This window comes from Ciconia boyciana, unplaced genomic scaffold (assembly GCF_034638445.1).
Source record: "Ciconia boyciana unplaced genomic scaffold, ASM3463844v1 HiC_scaffold_53, whole genome shotgun sequence".
In the NCBI taxonomy this organism is placed as follows: domain Eukaryota; kingdom Metazoa; phylum Chordata; class Aves; order Ciconiiformes; family Ciconiidae; genus Ciconia; species Ciconia boyciana.
The window spans coordinates 1-16,303 of NW_027328421.1; the positions used below are offsets into that span (position 1 = coordinate 1).

Sequence of the window (16,303 nt, forward strand, 5' to 3'; positions counted from 1 at the left end):
GTAAAGAAGAAGAAATGGAAGGCCGTCTGGCGGCTGCCTCCCGCTGCAGGCAAGAGAGAGCCTGCCTCTCCGGGTGAGGAAGGATCCCTCCTCGTAGTCCGCGGCAGGCCAGGCCGCCAGCGTGCACCGCAGGGTCTGTATGCGTCAGCCAGCGCGTGGTCTTGCTCCCTGTCCCTGTCTGACAATCTGTGTCCTGCTCCTCGTCCTTCTTTTTCCCCTCTCTCTATCGTCCGCCATCCTTCTTCCTGTCTGTCTTTGTTCTCTTTCTATCCTTCTGCCCCAGCGCTTCTTTCTCCACCTCTCTCCTGCTCCCTGCCCTTTGCTTCCTCTCCCTGACCCTCTTCCCTGTCTCCGCTTTTTCCTTTCTCTCCTTCTCTGTCCTGCTCCCTGGCCCTTTTTTCCTCTGCCTCTGTCCTCTAGCCCATGGCTTGCTTTTTTTTTTTCCTTTTTCCTTCTTGGTCTCTTTGTACAAATCTGACCCTTTCTTGCTTTCCCAGTCCCTTTGTCCTGTTCCCTGTGGTTTTTCTCTCTCTGTCTGTATGTCCTGCGCCCTGTCGCCGTCACGTTCCTCTGTTCTTCTTCCTCTCCTTTCCCCCCCACCTCTCTACCCCTCTGTCCTGCTCGCTGACCCTGCCTTTTCTTGCTCCATCTCTCTGCAGGGCTTCTCGTCCCTGTTGTGTTTGATTTCCTCTACGTCTCTGACCTTTTCTTTCGGCCTTTCATTCTCTGGCGGCACCTCAGTCTTCTCCCTTGTCTTCCTTTTCTCTTTCCAGTCCTCTGTCCTGCTCCCCATCCCTGTATGAAATAGGGGCGGGTGCAGGCTCTGTTCTCTTGGGACTGTCGGGGGAAAAAGCAGCCCCGGGCCGAGCGCTCTCCTGGGGTTCGTCGGGGGGTTTTGGGGCCGAACCCGTGTGCGAGCCGGGGGGAGTAGGGGCAGCCCCATCTGGCTCTCAGGTTCTGCTTGTGGAGCTGGGCAGCCTCTGCCGCTCCCGGCGCAGGTCGGGCAGCGGCGGCCCGGGGGGCTCCTGCGGCGCCGGGCGGGTGCCGGTGGCCGGAGTGGCGGGGAAGGGCCGCGGCTGCGGCGGGCGGGGGTTCCTGGAGGCGGCTGGGCCCGGCTCCCCGCAGGGGTGCTTGGGGCTGCGGGGGTTTGGGGTGCGGGCCCGGCACCCCCAACCAGTGCCGGAGAAAGCAAGCCGGAAGCAGCCGTAATAAAGCGATGCCCTGCCTGTGCTGGTGCGGCCCTGCAGAGGTGTGGGGCCGGGCCCTCCGCAGTGCCCAAGCGCTCCCAAAAAGTGCACGTGTGGCCCTGGGGGTGCAGGGCTGTGGGGTGGCTCCGCTCCCCCCACCCCGCAGCATCACGCATGGGGACCGCAAAGGGGTCGGAAAGCAGAGAGGGTGAGCTGGTTTGGGGCCTGAAAATGGAGAGCGGGTCTTGTGTTCTCGGGGCTTGAAAAGAGGCTGAGGTGGCTGACTTTGGGGCTGAGAAACAGCTTGAGTCGTGCGTTTTCAGGACCTGCCAGAGGGGACCGAGCGGTACGTTTTTGGGCTGAGGAGCAGAGGTGAAGTGCTGCATTTGTGGGACTCGAGAACAGGCTGAGCAGGTGGGTTTGTGGGCTCAGAAATGGGAGCTGGTTTGGGGGCCCAAAGCAGAAGCCAGTTTGGCTGTTTGCGCAGGGCGGGGGGAGGGCGTTGGGGGCTGCGGGGGAAAGCAGAGGGTGGGCAGGGTGCACGGACCCTCCCTGGAGGGTGGGGCTCTGGTCGCGTCGGAGCCCAGAGTTCGGGAGGCCGGCGTGCCCCGGGCCAGCCTCTCGGTCTGAGGTGGCCTCTGGGCGGGGAAGGGTGCTTTTCAGACCCCGCACGCCCTCTTGGAGCCCAGCTCTTCTTTGTACGCTGCTGAGAATAGTTCTTAAGTACTTAATCGTACAAACTGATGAATCGGTATTTCCACAGCGTCCAGCTGTGATGTTTAATAGTCATATTCAAGTTCTGACAGCGACCGCTTTCCGAGCTTGTCCAAAGCCCAGACTGTGGCAAATAGCTGGAGCTCGTAAGGAGAAGGAGCTGAAATCCAGCGGAGCTTCGGTGCGGAGCCGGAGCTTCGGTTAGCCAGAGCTGTAGCGAGGAGGAGCTGGAAGGAGATGGGGTGTCCGCTGTCTGGAGCGTGCATTAGCCAGAGGCAACGTTAGCTGAGCGGGGGCGGCCGTGAGCCGGAGCGTCTATTCGCTGGAGCATCCGTCGGCCGGACTGCGCTCCCAGCGGGGCTGCAGAGCGGCCGGGCGCAGGCCGGGCTGTCCCCAGCAAGCGTCTCTGAGCAGCAGGGAGGCGAGCGGTCCTTCTGCCAGCGGGGAGCCTGGCCTCTTCCCTCGGGGATTAAATCCACGCCCTGCGCCCCTCCCTGCATGGAGGGCGTCTCCCGGTCCCGTTCCTGGGGGTGGGAGCGAGGTGGGGTGCCCCGGCTCTCCTGGGGCAGCCCCGCTGCGAGGGGCGCGGGCGAGGCGGCAGCGGGAGGCAGCGGTGTCTCCCCGGTACCTGGCAAAGGGGAGAGGGGCCGGTCGGTTGGAGCTGCCGGGGTGCACGGCCTGGCCCCGCAGGGCCCCTCTGGCAGAACCCTCCCCTGTGTTTTCCCCGTCGGCTGGGTGTGACAAACAGGATCATTTTTGCCTCCTCTTTTCCCAGTGTCACCTTCGGCGTCACGTGCAGAAAATCCCGCGTGGTCGGTCCCGCTTGCCGCTCAGGGAATCGCGCGTATGGGGCCGGGGGAGCGGGGAGAAACCTTTGCGAGTTCAGGGACGCTACAGATGCTCCGCCTGAAACCCAGAGAAAAGGCAAATCTGCTGCCAGTGCAGAAAAGGTGATGAAGACCTGCGGGTAACGGAGCGTGCCTCGTTCCTGGATTGGTCCCTTGGCAGTTCCGAAGGTTTTCCTTTCGGGTAAAAGAATGAACTTTCATCTCGGATAAATGAAGAGCTGCCTGTTACCTTCTTCAGGGTCAAGTGTTTCTCTTCTGTTTGTTCAGACTAACTTTACGGGCAAGTTGGCAAGAGCCTTTTCTTTTTATATGCACAACTACATTGTTAGTAACCTATGGTGTCAGTAGAGTTAATTTTGGAGCACCTAGACGCCAGTAGAAATAGAATGAGTGAAATGTGATGGAAACTGACATTTCAACTTGATTTTTATTCAAATTTTTTTTTTTTCATTAGAGTGTTGATGGCATGCTGTGCTGTGGGTCAATCCGCATTCTCTTCCGTGGAGCCTTCAGTCTAGGAGTTTTATGTAAAAAATGTTTGTCCTTCCAAAAAAGGACTAGTCATTCCTAGGCTTGAGGTGTAGACTTGGAGGGTCTCTGAAGTCCGTGATCAGGATTACAGCGTTGCTGCTCTTTGTCTTCACTTTCGTTAATTTCCCCACTGCTCGGTGGTGGTTGGGAGCCCCGAGTTGTCGTTTTTTTTTCCGTCTCTAACACATTTTTTTTCCCCCAAGGAGACGCTACGTTTAAAAGGGAATGAGTGTCCTGGTTTCGTCTGGGATAGAGTTAATTTTCTTCCTAGTAGCTGGTAGAGTGCTGTGTTTTGGATTTTAGGATGAGAATAATGTTGATAACACAGTGATGTTCTAGTTGTTGCTAAGAAATGCTTCCACTGGTCAAGGAGTTTTGAGCTTCCCGTGCTCTGCCGGGCGCACGAGAAACTGGGAGGGGACACGGCCAAAAGAGTTGATGGAAGCTGGCCAAAGGGCTATTCCGTGCCATCTGGCGTCATGCCCAGTATGGAGACTGGGGGGAGTTGGCCGGGGGATAGGGATCGCTGCTGGGGGAGTGGCTGGGCATCGGTCGGCGGGTGGTGAGGGCTTGCATCCCTTGTTTTTTCCTGGGTTTTGTTCCTCTCTTGCTGTCTTGTTGTTTTCCTTCTCATGATAATTCATTCTTCTTCTTGTTTTGTTCCAATGATTAACCTCTTCTTATCTGAGGCCACGAGTTTTCTGACTTTTGCTCCTTGGCTTCTTTCCCCCATCCCCCTGGGGGGGGAGGGTGAGCCAGCTGCTGGGTGGCACTTAATTGCCGACTGGGGCTAAACCACAGCAGTTAGTTTCCTTCCAAACGTGTCAGTCAATGCACTCGAGTGATGATTATTAAAACCACCAAAACGGCACCTGTCTTACAGATCTGGACTCCTTCTGAACACGTATCCATCGCACGCAAGTGTCATTGGGCTACAGATCATCTGCACTTCACGCTTTGACAAGACGGCGTGCTGAGACAGGGATGAGCTCTGAAAGAAAAAAGGTACAAGGTCACGGGGTTTTTGGTCTGTTTTTTTGTGGGGGGCGCGTGTGTGTGGTTTAAAAAGAAGAGTGCGACGCTGAGTGGCGGCAGCCTGCAGAGCTCTCTTGCTGCCTGAGCTCTCCTTTTCTTCTCTCTCACTCCTCTTTCATGACTGTAATTGGAATTTGGACAATGGTAGAAGAGCAGGTAAGTTACTTGCCTGTGTAGATGTGCTGGTAATCCCAGGAAGGTCAATGCTTGAAGCCGTAGTGAATAACTTGGCCGCAAGTAGAATTTCCGAAGGAAGAAAAACAACGGGAAGCAAATAGCAAGTTACCGAGCGATTTGCGTGGGTCCACCACATGGCAGTTTTATTGCCAAACGCTGCTGGGCAGTATGCTCCAAGTGGCTCTTTTTGGTAAACGTGAATTTTCAGGAAGTTCAGGGTTGTGCGTGGCAAAACGTGTCCCTCTGTTTATGTATGCCGCTACGTAAACGTCCAGCGGCGGGGCTGTTGTTCCCTGCTCTCGATACTGCCACGGTAGTGCTGCGGTATTTAGACCCAAGAGAGGGCTTTAGGAAGGGAAGGAGAATGCCTGTTTTCTGTGAGGGCTACGAATGCTGACCCTTTTCTCTGCCGCTTTCCCGTGCGTGCGATGAAGCGGTTTTATTTTTCTCCCTTGTTCCTGGTCTAAATAGTTCTGAAGCTGTCGCTGCTGTGGGATTGCAAGTGGTGTTTCAAGGTTTTTGTGGGGTTCTAGTTACGGATCGCTTCTCCTGTGGCGAAGTGTCAAGATACGGTTTTCAGTGTAAAGCTTCAGAAACTGCATCCGCTGAAATCAGCGTAGGTGAAAGTGATGTTGCGCGTGCAGCTGTGCTCGCAGGGATGCTCGGCGGCTCCTCCTCAAAACAGCGAGGGGCGTGTGGCCATCCGGAGGGTTGCGCTCTGGGTCTGAGGGCGTGCCGTCTTCTTGCTGCGCTTTTTGCTGCGCAAACCAAAGCTGCCCGTGAGTCAAAAAAAGGCACGGTTGTCTAAAAAGCGCCCAAGCTCTAGCGGCCTGTATCGTCAACTGTACCGAAGATGATGCAAAACACTTTTTCCTCTGCTCAGTTGTAGTCTTCACCAAGCTTCACCAAAAAAGGAAGCTTTAGATTCCTACCCAGCTTTATGCTAAAGGGTTTTTTTTCCTCTCTCAGCAGAATGTCAGCCGCCACCATTTCGCCGTGGTCGCCCTTTCTTCTGCCAGGAAAGTGCAAGACGGACGGAAAGGATCCGTAGTGGTCTGCAAGTCCACGGTATGTCTACGATGTGTGCCTGCGTTTTTCCTAAGGTACTCGTAGCGGGGACTTGAAAGTTAAGGTGAAGAATGTGCCAACTCTCCTTCTGTAGTTTTTCTGTGAAGTATTTCAACACAAATACTACGGATAGAAAAAGGCGTGTTCTGGAGCGTGCCTACGCAAAGCTGACTTCCCTCCGTTTCTTTTCTCTTCCCGAAAGCGTAATCTTCTGTTTCTGTGCGCTTCCTATGAAATGATACTGTGAAAATAATTTTGTACTAAAAGAGGAAAGAAACTGTTGGGAAGAGTTCAGGTGTTCAGAAGAAAGAGCCTTTGTTTTCCTGGGAAAAGCTTTCTGCTTTTTCAGTCAGTAAGGTTTTAAAATATCTTGTAGGAGTACTTGAAAAGCCTTACTGCGATCCTAGCATCCGTACGAAAAGCCGTCAAGGTCAAAGAAGAGACGTGGCCAAAACGGGACAAATGGGCGTCGCTTCCGCGTGTTTTCCAGGCTTTCCCAAGAAGCGTTAGCAGCCTTGTAAGTACCGCCAGTGAGTCCTGATGTGGTTTTGGTGAGTTACTGCTTCGAGAAGGTCCTTTTTCCTGAAGCTACGGTGTGTAATTTTTGACTTCAGTTGGGAAGAGATTTTCCCGACTGGCAATCCTTCTCATTCAAAGAAGTTGCATTTGACGAACTTCCCATCGGAGCGGCTGGACGTGCCAGTAGAAGTCATCAGCAGCAAGACTTTTCACTCTCTTTAAAAACACCCAGAAAAGTCAATTTCCTTCCAAGGACCCAAGCCCAGCACGTCTTCCAAAAGCTGATGGCATCGCTGGTCTTTGGTTCTCGGTTGCAACAGCCGAGATATGATGGAAAGGCGTTCCTCTGCATGCTTCGGTACAGCCAAAAGCATTAGCAAATCTGCCGGTCCCTTTTGGTAGCCTGATGTATTGCAGCACTGGGGATTTGATTTCTGCGCCCCCCTTCCCCCAGTGAAACCGTCTGGGGATCTCTTATCTCACTGACTTTTCTATCAAACTGGAACTTTAAACAGAAGTTAAAATGGTGTCATTGACAAAGTGACTGGCACTGTTGAAACTGTAACTGCCCAATAGCTGTGGCATGCAACTTAGGAGGTGTGTTTCAGCAGTGAGGTATTTGTTCTCCGTGTTTCAAGAGAGAGGCAACTGAACGTTACGGGGTTTTCCCCAGTATTTTGACGGCGTGCTCTGCAGTGCTTTATTTCTGCCTCTCTTTCCATGGCGCGTTTCCCTGGCGCTTGAGTAGCGTCTCTCTTGGGCAGCGCAGCTGGGCAGATGTCACTAGGAGGGACATAGCGCACAACCCCCCCCAGTCACGTTATAACCGTGCATTTTGGAGAGAGATGGTTTAACGGTATCCCAGCTGTGCAAGGTAAATGAATGCAAAAGGAAACTCAAATGCTTTTCTAGTGTAAGTCTTGTTGTTGGATGTATATAAACATACGGCCACCTTTTTAGCGTAGAGTGAATTACTGAGATGTGTTCTTTATTTTCCATGTTACTCTCTAAAGGTTTACACTTCCCTTTCAGCTTTCTTGACCGAGCGAGCAAGACGTGCAGCAGCAGCAGCAGCCGCGAGGGCCGTAGCCGTTGTGGTGGATCCGTAAGCGTAGATTCTGATGACGGTCCGGCCTTGTCCTGCAGCCTCACCGGGTTGTCTCCCTGCAGCAGTGCTGGAAGGAAGCGATGAGGCGTTTTCCAAGAGCAGCAAGAGCGTTCACTTGTAGGTGAAGAAGGTGTTGAAAATCCTACCGCTTGGTCTCAATAGGGATTTGAAGCGTTGCAGTCAGTGTAGCTGTTAAAGCGTGCGCTGTATCTGGAGCGGACCCGTTTCCCTAGAATCCTGCTTTAGCTCAGCTCCTCTCCTATCCCTTATTCTGACTGAATCCCTGTACTTTCTGCTGTGCTGTTTTTTTCATGTGCTGAAAGGGAATGTGGGGTTTTTGTTTTTCAGCGGTCTTGCTGTAAGCGTCTGGTGGTGCTCCCTAGATCCCCCGGCCAGGTTTCCCTGCGGGTGGTGAAGCATGGTGAGGGTCAGGGGCCAGCCCTGTGGCTGGAGGCTCCTGGCTCTGTGTGCGGTGGGTGCCCCGCAGGTGGTGGGGAGAGCCCGGGGCCGAGAGGGACCGGGGCCGTTTGTTGCCCTGGGGAGCCCGTCGCAGCGCGGGAAGGGAGGGGAAGATGGCGGAGCAGAGGCCGAGCGAGAGACGTGGCACCGTCCTCGGGCACGCTCCCCTATGGCGTGGGGCGGCTGCCAGGCTGCGGGACAGGGGCTGGGGGCTGCCCCCTTTATTTTTCTAGCGGAGCTCCCCTTTTTTGGTGGGGCATGTACATATGTAAATGGCCTGATGAAAGTAAGTGTAACCAGATGTAACCAAAATTGTTAGTTTGTTCTTTTGTAACTAAGCAACATAGAGATAGGAGCAGGTTAGACAATGCTTTAATATTGTGTTTGTACACCTATGGCTATGGCTATGCTACTATGCCCAAAGACAATTGGACAAGGAGTAGTACGGTCATGCTGCTACGTTCCCAGTACAGCCCCAGCCCATCTTGACAAAGAGTCAAGGGTGGTTAGAATAATTGGTTTGTGCTAAGGGTGCCGAATCATTGTTAGGAACCACGCACCATGAAGAAGGGGAGCAAGTTACATAAGCAAGGTGGGATTGCGCATGTCCAGAAGAAGGGGTCGACTAAAGGACGCACCTGTACGGCCACCAAGGACCACCAGAGACCCCCACGGAAGCCCCTCGGAGCTCAAGGACGCATGCGTAATGACCACGCAAGTATGATAATTAGTTCCGGGAAATAGAATGAATATGCATTATCATTCCAGGAGACTTGATGCATATGTATGTAACTGGACAATATAAGTTTCGGCTGATGTAACCTGCGGTATGCACGCTAGGTGGAGCGATCCCCCGTGCATCCGGTGCCGTAGTAAAGAATGCCTGCTTCTTAATACTACATTGGTGTTAAGGAGTTTGATTCCCGATTTCGGTGACATAAGGAGGTGGCAGTTGGGGCAGTTTCCCTTGTTTTGTTTGTCTTTTGGGTGTGACGAAGAAGAGGGGAGGCTGGGGAGTGATGATGTCTATTGGGGCACCCCAGTGTCACTGGGGGGGACGATGGTGATGTGGCAGAGGAGCAGGTTGAGTGGGGGGAGGGGGGTCACGGGACAGTTCACCCCCCGAAAGGGGTGACAGCCCCCAAATGCCTGAGAATTGGTGGGGGAGGGATTAAATAATGAAAAACTGTAAATAGGGGTGTGAGGCATTGAAGCAGAGAAAAATCTCTCATTTTTATGTATATTGAAAAATTTTATTTATATATACGTAAAAAGATTTGACAAGAAACCCCTCTGTCTACTCTATTATATAAAGGATGGTAGAATATGAAAAAAATCTAAATCGAGATATATAGGGTGATAAAATAGAAAAAGAACTCATATATATGACTAAAAAAAGGAGTTTAAAAGTGCATAAAAAGAGGATGTAGACGAAGAAATTTTAAATGGCAACAAGGCAGAGCGAGCTCTCCCCAGCTGCAGTACCGACTTCTGTCCACACAGAGGCAGCAGCGAGCACAAAAAAAAAAAAAAAACAAACCCCCCCCAACCCCCAAACAACCGCTATCGCGCATGCGCGGCTCCCCAGCTGCAGTACCGACTTTTGGTCACCGGGCGGCAGCAGCGAGCACAAAACGAATGCTTCAGCGCGCATGCGCGTCTCCTCAGCCGCAGTACCGACTGTTGTCCGCAGGGCGGCAGCAGCGAGGTCGGGCGAAGGCGCCACCGCGCATGCGCGGCTCCCCAGCTTGCAGTACCGAGTTTTGTCCACAGGGCGGCAGCGGCGAGCACCTGAAAATGCGGCACCGCGCATGCGCAGCTCCACAGCTGCAGTACCGAGTTTTGGTCACCGGGCGGCAGCAGCGAGCACAACACAAATGCGCCAATGCGCATGCGCGGCGCCCGGGCTGCAGTACCGACATTTGTCCACCGGGATGCAGCAGCGAGCCCAAAAGACCCACCGCGCATGCGCAGATCCCCATCTGCAGTACCGACCCTGTTCCCCTGAGCGACAGCAGCGAGCACTTTAAAATGCGCCACTGCGCAAGCGCGGCTCCCCACCCGCAGTACCGACTTTTGTCCACCGGGCGACAGGGGCGAGCATAAAAAAGCGCCACCGCGCATGCGCGACTCCTAGCTGCAGTACCGCCCTCTGTCCGCACGGCGGCAGCAGCGAGCTCGGGAAAAATGCGCTACCGCGCATGCGCAACTCCCTAGCTGCAGTACGGTCTTTTGTCCACACGGCGGCAGCAGCGAGCTCGGGAAAATGCACCACCGCGCATGCGCGGCTCCCCAGCTGCAGTACCGAACTTTGTCCACCGGGCGGCAGCAGAGAGCACTCGACAGTCCGTCACTGCGCATGCGCGGCTCCCCAGCTGCAGTACCGATCTCTGTCCACACGGCGGCAGCAGCGAGCTCGGGAAAATGCACCACCGCGCATGCGCGGCTCCCCACCTGCAGTACCGATCTCTGTCCACATGGCGGCAGCAGCGAGCACGGAAAAAAAATTGCGCCAGCGCGCATGCGCGACTCCCTGGCTGCAGTACCGACTTTTGTCCAGCGGGCGGCAGCAGCGAGCTGGGGGGAAAATGCGCCACGGCGCATGCGCGGCTCCCCAGCTGCACTACTGCATTTTGTCCACACGGCGGCAGCAGAGAGCACGAAAAAAAATTGCACCACTGCGCATGCGCGGCTCCCCAGCTGCAGTACTGCATCTTGTCCACACGGCGGCAGCAGAGAGCACTCGAAAGTCCGTCACTGCGCATGCGCGCCTCCCCAGCTGCAGTACCGATTTTTGTCCACACGGTGACAGCAGCGAGCTCGGGAATATGCACCACTGCGCATGCGCGGCTCCCCAGCTGCAGTACCGAGTTTTGTCCACACGGCGGCAGCAGCAGGCTCGGGAAAATGCGCCACCGCGCATGCGCGGCTCACTGGCTGCATTACTGACCTTTGTCCATCGGGCGGCAGCAGCGAGCTGGGGAAAGTGCACCACCGCGCATGCGCGGCTCCCCAGCTGCAGTACCCATCTTTGCCCACACGGAGGCAGCAGCGAACACGAAAATTGCACCACTGCGCGTGCGCGACTTCCCAGCTGCAGTACCGACTTTTGTTCACACGGTGGCAGCGGCGAGCTCGGGACAATGCACCACCGCGCATGCGCGGCTCCCCAGCTGCAGTACCGGCCTTTGCCCACACGGAGGCAGCAGCGAGCACCCGAAAGTCCTCCACTGCGCATGCGCGGCTCCCCAGCTGCAGTACTGCGTTTTGTCCACCGGGCGACAGCAGCGAGCACCAACAAAATTGCGCCACCGCGCATGCGCGGCTCCCCAGCTGCAGTACCCACATTGGTCCACTGAGCGGCAGCAGCGAGCACCAACAAAATGCGCCACCGCGCATGCGCGGCTCCCCCCCTGAGGTACTGACGTTTGGTCGTCGGGAGGGTCGGAAGCCGGAACTGCAGCTCGGCACCGCGCATGCGTGTGCGCGCACCAGCGGATCTGCCATCCCGGAGGGAAGTCCTCGCGTCCGGCTCTGCTCTCGCACGCTGCCGGTCATCGGCAAGTAAAAATTCTGGGCTTGGCTTTGGCATTGTCCTGTAAGGGAAAGCTCTGGGTCGGGATGTCAGTTGCTTACTTGCTGTGGAATGGTCGTGTTTTTCAGCAATCGTTCCAAATAGAACGGGTTGGGTGGGGCAGGGCAGAGTAAGGGTCTTTGCAGGCACCTGGGAAGTAAAGTCTTGAACGTAGAAAAGCTTAAAGCATTTGCTGGACAGGAGGTTTCTCTGTACCCACTACATCCGTTGCTTATTAGCAGTGACCGATGTTTGTAAGAGTGCCGTGTGGAAGTGTGAACATTCGTTACTGAACTAAAACTGCTTTGGTTCTGTGTAGAAAGCAGAGGAACTACAAAACAACATATCCCCCCCCCCCCCCTTTTTTTTTGGTTAAACGTACCGTGTTTGCAGGGCCTTAGCTTTCTATTGCCAGACTGGGCAAAGCTTCCCAAGCTCAGTTCCCCCACAGTCACCAAAAGTCTCCCATAGTTGCCAGGATGGTGAGTTAGTTTTGGGCTTCTAGCCCTCCGTTCCGCCATTGTTTTAGTCAGATCCTGAATGCCGCTCAGTTAAAGACTCACGAGAATTGCTTAAAGTTTGCATTTGGAAGTCATGCTTCAAACAATGAATTTTCAACAAAATTTTTTTTGACGCTAGCCAATGAACTCCTGTAATACTGGAGAAAAATGACATTTTTAGTGGCTGTTGAATCTCAGAGTGATAACATCGGCATCCCTGTTTGAGCCCTTACCGCAACCGTTGCAATGTTTGTTTACACGCTGCTCGGTTCTTTTGTAAAGGTGCGTAGCTGTGGGAGGTGCGTTATTCCGAAGGTGCTACGGCGCCGATGCTCTGGCTGTCGGCAGGAATGGGCAAAGCGGAAGGCTCTGTGGCTAGGGGAGAACGGCGTGGACGTGCGACCGCTCTCTCTGTTGCTCCGGAATTTCGACGGCTGGGTCGGGCTGCTAAATCGATGGAACGACTGGAAGACATTTCAGAAAAGTGAGTACTCTACTTCCCTTTATCTTTTAAAGTCGTCGTCTTTCTACAGACACCTGTCCACGGCTTAGATATTTGATTTGCGTGAAACAGACCCGGAATTTTGCTTGAAGTAGTGTTCTGATTCGCTGAAATTCCCCGTAGGCAGAGAGCAAGAATTACAAATGTTGCTTGGTGGTTGAAGATCTCAGGGTTGCTGTGAAAGCGAACTTGCCAGAATGAGTAGGAAGCAGCCTGAATTCCAACAGAGATACCATCTAAAAGGCCCTTTTCTTGACAGGAAAAGAGCTTCACGAAACGTCGGCGCTGTTTGCCGGGGGGCCTCCGACATACCTGTTCAGTCGTCGTGGGCTTTGTGCGATTCCCGCAGGCGCAATCTTGAAGAAATTTTGTACGGCAGCCGGTATCTTGGCTTACTTTCTATCTCGCGCTTGGTCGCTTGCGCCTGCTAAAAACTTAATGGAGTGTCAAATGAACCCACAGGAAAACGTCCTCAACTCGTGCTGGTAGGGCAAGCCCGCTGTAGTTGATAAAATGGGAAAATAGCACGCTGTTTTGAAAAATTTGCCTTGCGAGGACAAGGGCTGTCTCCTGGCAGGCAAGTGAATTCTGTGACTGATTCCACCGCTCCGCCCGGGCACTTGAAGGAGGCGGTCCCTAAGGCAATGCAATCTAAAATGGGGGTCGTTTGGGGTTTTTAGTCATTTCTTAGGGATGTGAGGCTCGTGTGGGTGTTTAGCTTGTCCTGTTCTTTCTGTTCCTAATTCCGATCCCACTGACGGGCGTCAAAGAACGGTCGTGTTGTAGTCTAACGGTGTCGTCTACCAGGAGCTGGTGGAAGGCCAGGGCTTAGGTAAAGCCGATAAGGAGGATGCAGGCTGGAAAGCGGAACGTCTAAACGAGAATTACTGTCCTTGGGAGAGAAGCACATCCTGAAGAAATAGGTAAGCTAATTAAAATGGTTTGGGAACCATCCGAAACAACTAGTAGGAGCGTGATAAGAAGCACCCTCCCGCAAACTATCCTCGTTATCATCCTAAAAGTCACACCCCTCGAGCTGGAGACCCCGGCCCAAGCAGAGAGCCCTCACCGCTCAGTGTGCGCAGCACGTTAAAGTAGCGCTGTAGCTTTAAGTTGACATAAGAGAAATGTAGACCGATAGAAAACTGCTTTGTGTGATTACTTATGCATATGCATAGCTAGACCGTATCAATACTGTACTTGTATGACCGAACTCTGTGCTAGCTTTGCGGAGCTACCGCCTAGCACCCATCTCTGCGCAGACATGAAATAAACATACCTCTGCCCTGTGTGTATATTGGCATCTCGCACACCGGGCAAGCGACCTCACGCTTGTGGGATAACGGTTTTGGCACCCCAGATGGGACCGAGCCGACAGCCTCGCCCGGTTCGTCTTGCCGCGTCCGACGGGGAGAAGAGGCCTGAGCGGACTCCGGCGCGCACCGACCTGTCGACCGGGGACTCCTTCAGCTCCTCTCCTGCAGTCGGGCGGTGGCGACACAACGGTGCAATGCTAGCGAAAAGAGGTATTTTTGGGGGATAGGAGAAAAGGGGAGTAGGGGCAAGATCTCTCGGGAAGCAGGCACCCTCTGTTCTGTTCTGGGCTCTGCATAAGACGCACCAGGAAAGATAGGTGGCAGTAGCGTAGTTCTGTTTGTTTCTACACGCCGTCCTGTTCAACAGAGGGAGACGTCCCTCGTTCCGGTTTGTGTAGAAATGCTGGGTTTTTCGGTACCGATGTGGGCGCTGCTGCTTCCCAGGAGGCACCCCTTTGCTCTCCTCTAGGATGCATCCTGAAGCATTGCAATAAATTTGGTGGAGATCCCACCACTAAGAATGGGCTAAAACGATATTGTAATCAACGGTGGCCACGATCTCGATTGGAAGACGGTGAAAAATGGCCTGAGAATGGATCCTTGAGATATAACGCTCTATCGGAAGGAATGTTGTTTTGTCGGAGAACGGAAAAATGGGATGGAATGCCTTACGTGGATATGGTTTTTCCGTTAAGACGCGATTGGGATATTAGGAAGAAAGGTGGTTTAGTGGATTCTAAACATCAGGTTGGAATATATGCGTTAAAAGAGAAAAAGGGAAAACCTCGTTGTATTGAATGGGAAAATTCGGAAGAGGATATTCAGCTGTTGGTAGCTCCTCCAAAACAGCCAGAATCTGATAGCTCAAGCGATAATGGAGTTGTGAGTGCTGTCTCTAAAAGAACAAGGGGACAGAAACCGATAGTTCAAGCTCCCCTCAGCCAGGCTCTAGGGCCTGAAGGAAGAGCGGTATCCGTACACGTACCTTTTACCGCTTCTGCTTTATTAAACTGGCAACGGGCAGTCAGATCCTATCGAAACGATCCAGAGGGAATGTATAGTACTGTTAATCACGACTCATAATCCTAACTGGGGAGATGTACAGGCTCTCCTAGAATATTTGTTTCCCCCTGAGGAGAGGAGAACAATTTTAGAGAAGGCTAGAGAGGGACTGGTCCAACAATGTGTGTGTGCGTGGGGGGGTGCCTAATACCATTACGTACCTCCCAAAGGAGGATCCGGAGTGGGATCCAAACACAAGTGTGAGGGATTACAGAGGGTAAAGGAATATCCAAAGTTAATTGGGTATGGGATTCAACATGGAGTGCAAAAGCCTAAGAATTTATCTAATCAGATCTCGATCCGGAAGATGATAGCAATTCAAAGTTATTGAACACGCCGTTTATTGGTCAAGCGGCAGCAGATATAAGAAAGAGATGACAAAAGGTAGAGGGCGAGGATGGCATGACAATCTCGCGGTTCTTGTCAGTCGCGTATAAGGTACGTAATAGTGGGGAGGAAACAGGAGAGAAGGAGAAGCGGGGACGAGTAACGCCGCAAGCTTCTTTGTTGGCTGCCTTGACAGAAGACCGAGAAAAAGGGAGAGAAAATACACGAGGTGAATTTTGTGGGCGAGGAAGGGGCCGTAGCAATAATAGTAGAAATGGTTATGACATTCCCTGGGAATGAATCGGCGTGCAAATCGTAAGCGAGAGGGCCGTTGGAAAAAAGATTGTCCGCCCCGTCTGAGTCATCTCGGGAAAGAGAGACAGAAGAAGGGGTTGGAGTCATGACGGAGATTGGGTTGGACTGAAGGGGGCCGGAGGAGTCTATGAAAGTTTCCCCAGACGATCCTCTGGTTCCAGTCAAGCTGGGGAATGAAAGACTAGATTTTTTAATTGATAGTGGAGCCACACATGCTGTAGTAAGTAGTTGTAGGGGACCCCTTAAGCAGAACTAAAATAAGCGTTGTTGGTGCAACAGGGAAAAAGACTTTAAGGCTGTTTTTACAAGCTATGGAATGTTCCACTGGAAATACTAAATGAACTCATGAATTCCTTTCTATGCCAGCATGCCCCCTAGCATTGCTTGGGTGGGATTTACTTGTAAACTGAATGCACAACTAAGTTCTTCTGAAGACTCTGTTCAGTTGACTCTGTTCAGCCCGCAGGGGACGTCGCCTGTTTGTGGCGGACGCCAGCCCGAACGGGACCTCGCCTGTTTGGGGCACACCGATGGCGGGCGCTGTCGCCAAAAGGCAAAGCAGGGTCATAGCAGAGTTTTCCATTTCTGGGGATGGGCTCAGCCGTCTCCTGCACAAACTTCTGTTACGTAGCAATGGGGATGGTAGCTTTCTTTTGATTTCTTGAAGAACAAGAGGATGATGGAGCACGTTACAAGAGCATGATCATTTTCTCTTCCTTTGGCAGCACAGGCACCCAAGGCCAGCCCGCATTCAAGGAACAGCACGAGGATATCCGTGCCGACCGTCAGCAGAGGAAGGAAGTTTCTTTTGGAGGCCAAGGTGATGAAGCAGAGTCCTTAATTGTTCTGTTTGATTTTCAGCATGGGTGCGGGGAGGGCCTGGGACATGCCAAACATGGTCCCGGACAGGGGAGCTGTCTATTACGTGGGAGGCTGTGAGAGCTATCATGGACACCACCGGACCGGCATCCTGTAAGGGTGCTTTCACATGTTTTCTTGTTTAGAGGCTAACCTTGGCTTTGGGCCGTAAAATAAAGTCTGCCAGGCCGGTGCCAGCTTGG

General features: G+C 53.3%; 2 long non-coding RNA genes across 11 annotated transcripts; both read left to right on the top strand.

Moving 5' to 3' along the window:
- Positions 1 to 8,711, top strand: LOC140645947 (uncharacterized). Of its 7 annotated transcripts, none has more exons than XR_012040137.1 (8): positions 1 to 133; positions 1,511 to 1,601; positions 2,677 to 3,029; positions 4,164 to 4,285; positions 5,462 to 5,560; positions 5,937 to 6,077; positions 7,112 to 7,308; positions 8,196 to 8,711. It is a non-coding gene; the product is annotated as an uncharacterized lncRNA (long non-coding RNA). The 7 variants fall into 7 exon arrangements; XR_012040136.1 differs by having other exon boundaries at positions 7,112 to 7,304; positions 8,196 to 8,708; XR_012040132.1 differs by lacking the exon at positions 8,196 to 8,711 and having other exon boundaries at positions 7,112 to 7,402.
- A 2,351-nt stretch (positions 8,712 to 11,062) lies between these two features.
- Positions 11,063 to 16,065, top strand: LOC140645946 (uncharacterized). Of its 4 annotated transcripts, none has more exons than XR_012040129.1 (6): positions 11,063 to 11,206; positions 12,003 to 12,204; positions 12,482 to 12,604; positions 12,993 to 13,145; positions 13,583 to 13,713; positions 15,968 to 16,065. It is a non-coding gene; the product is annotated as an uncharacterized lncRNA (long non-coding RNA). The 4 variants fall into 4 exon arrangements; XR_012040130.1 differs by having other exon boundaries at positions 13,033 to 13,145; XR_012040131.1 differs by having other exon boundaries at positions 12,482 to 12,592; positions 13,030 to 13,145.
- The last annotated feature ends 238 nt before the right edge of the window (positions 16,066 to 16,303 follow it).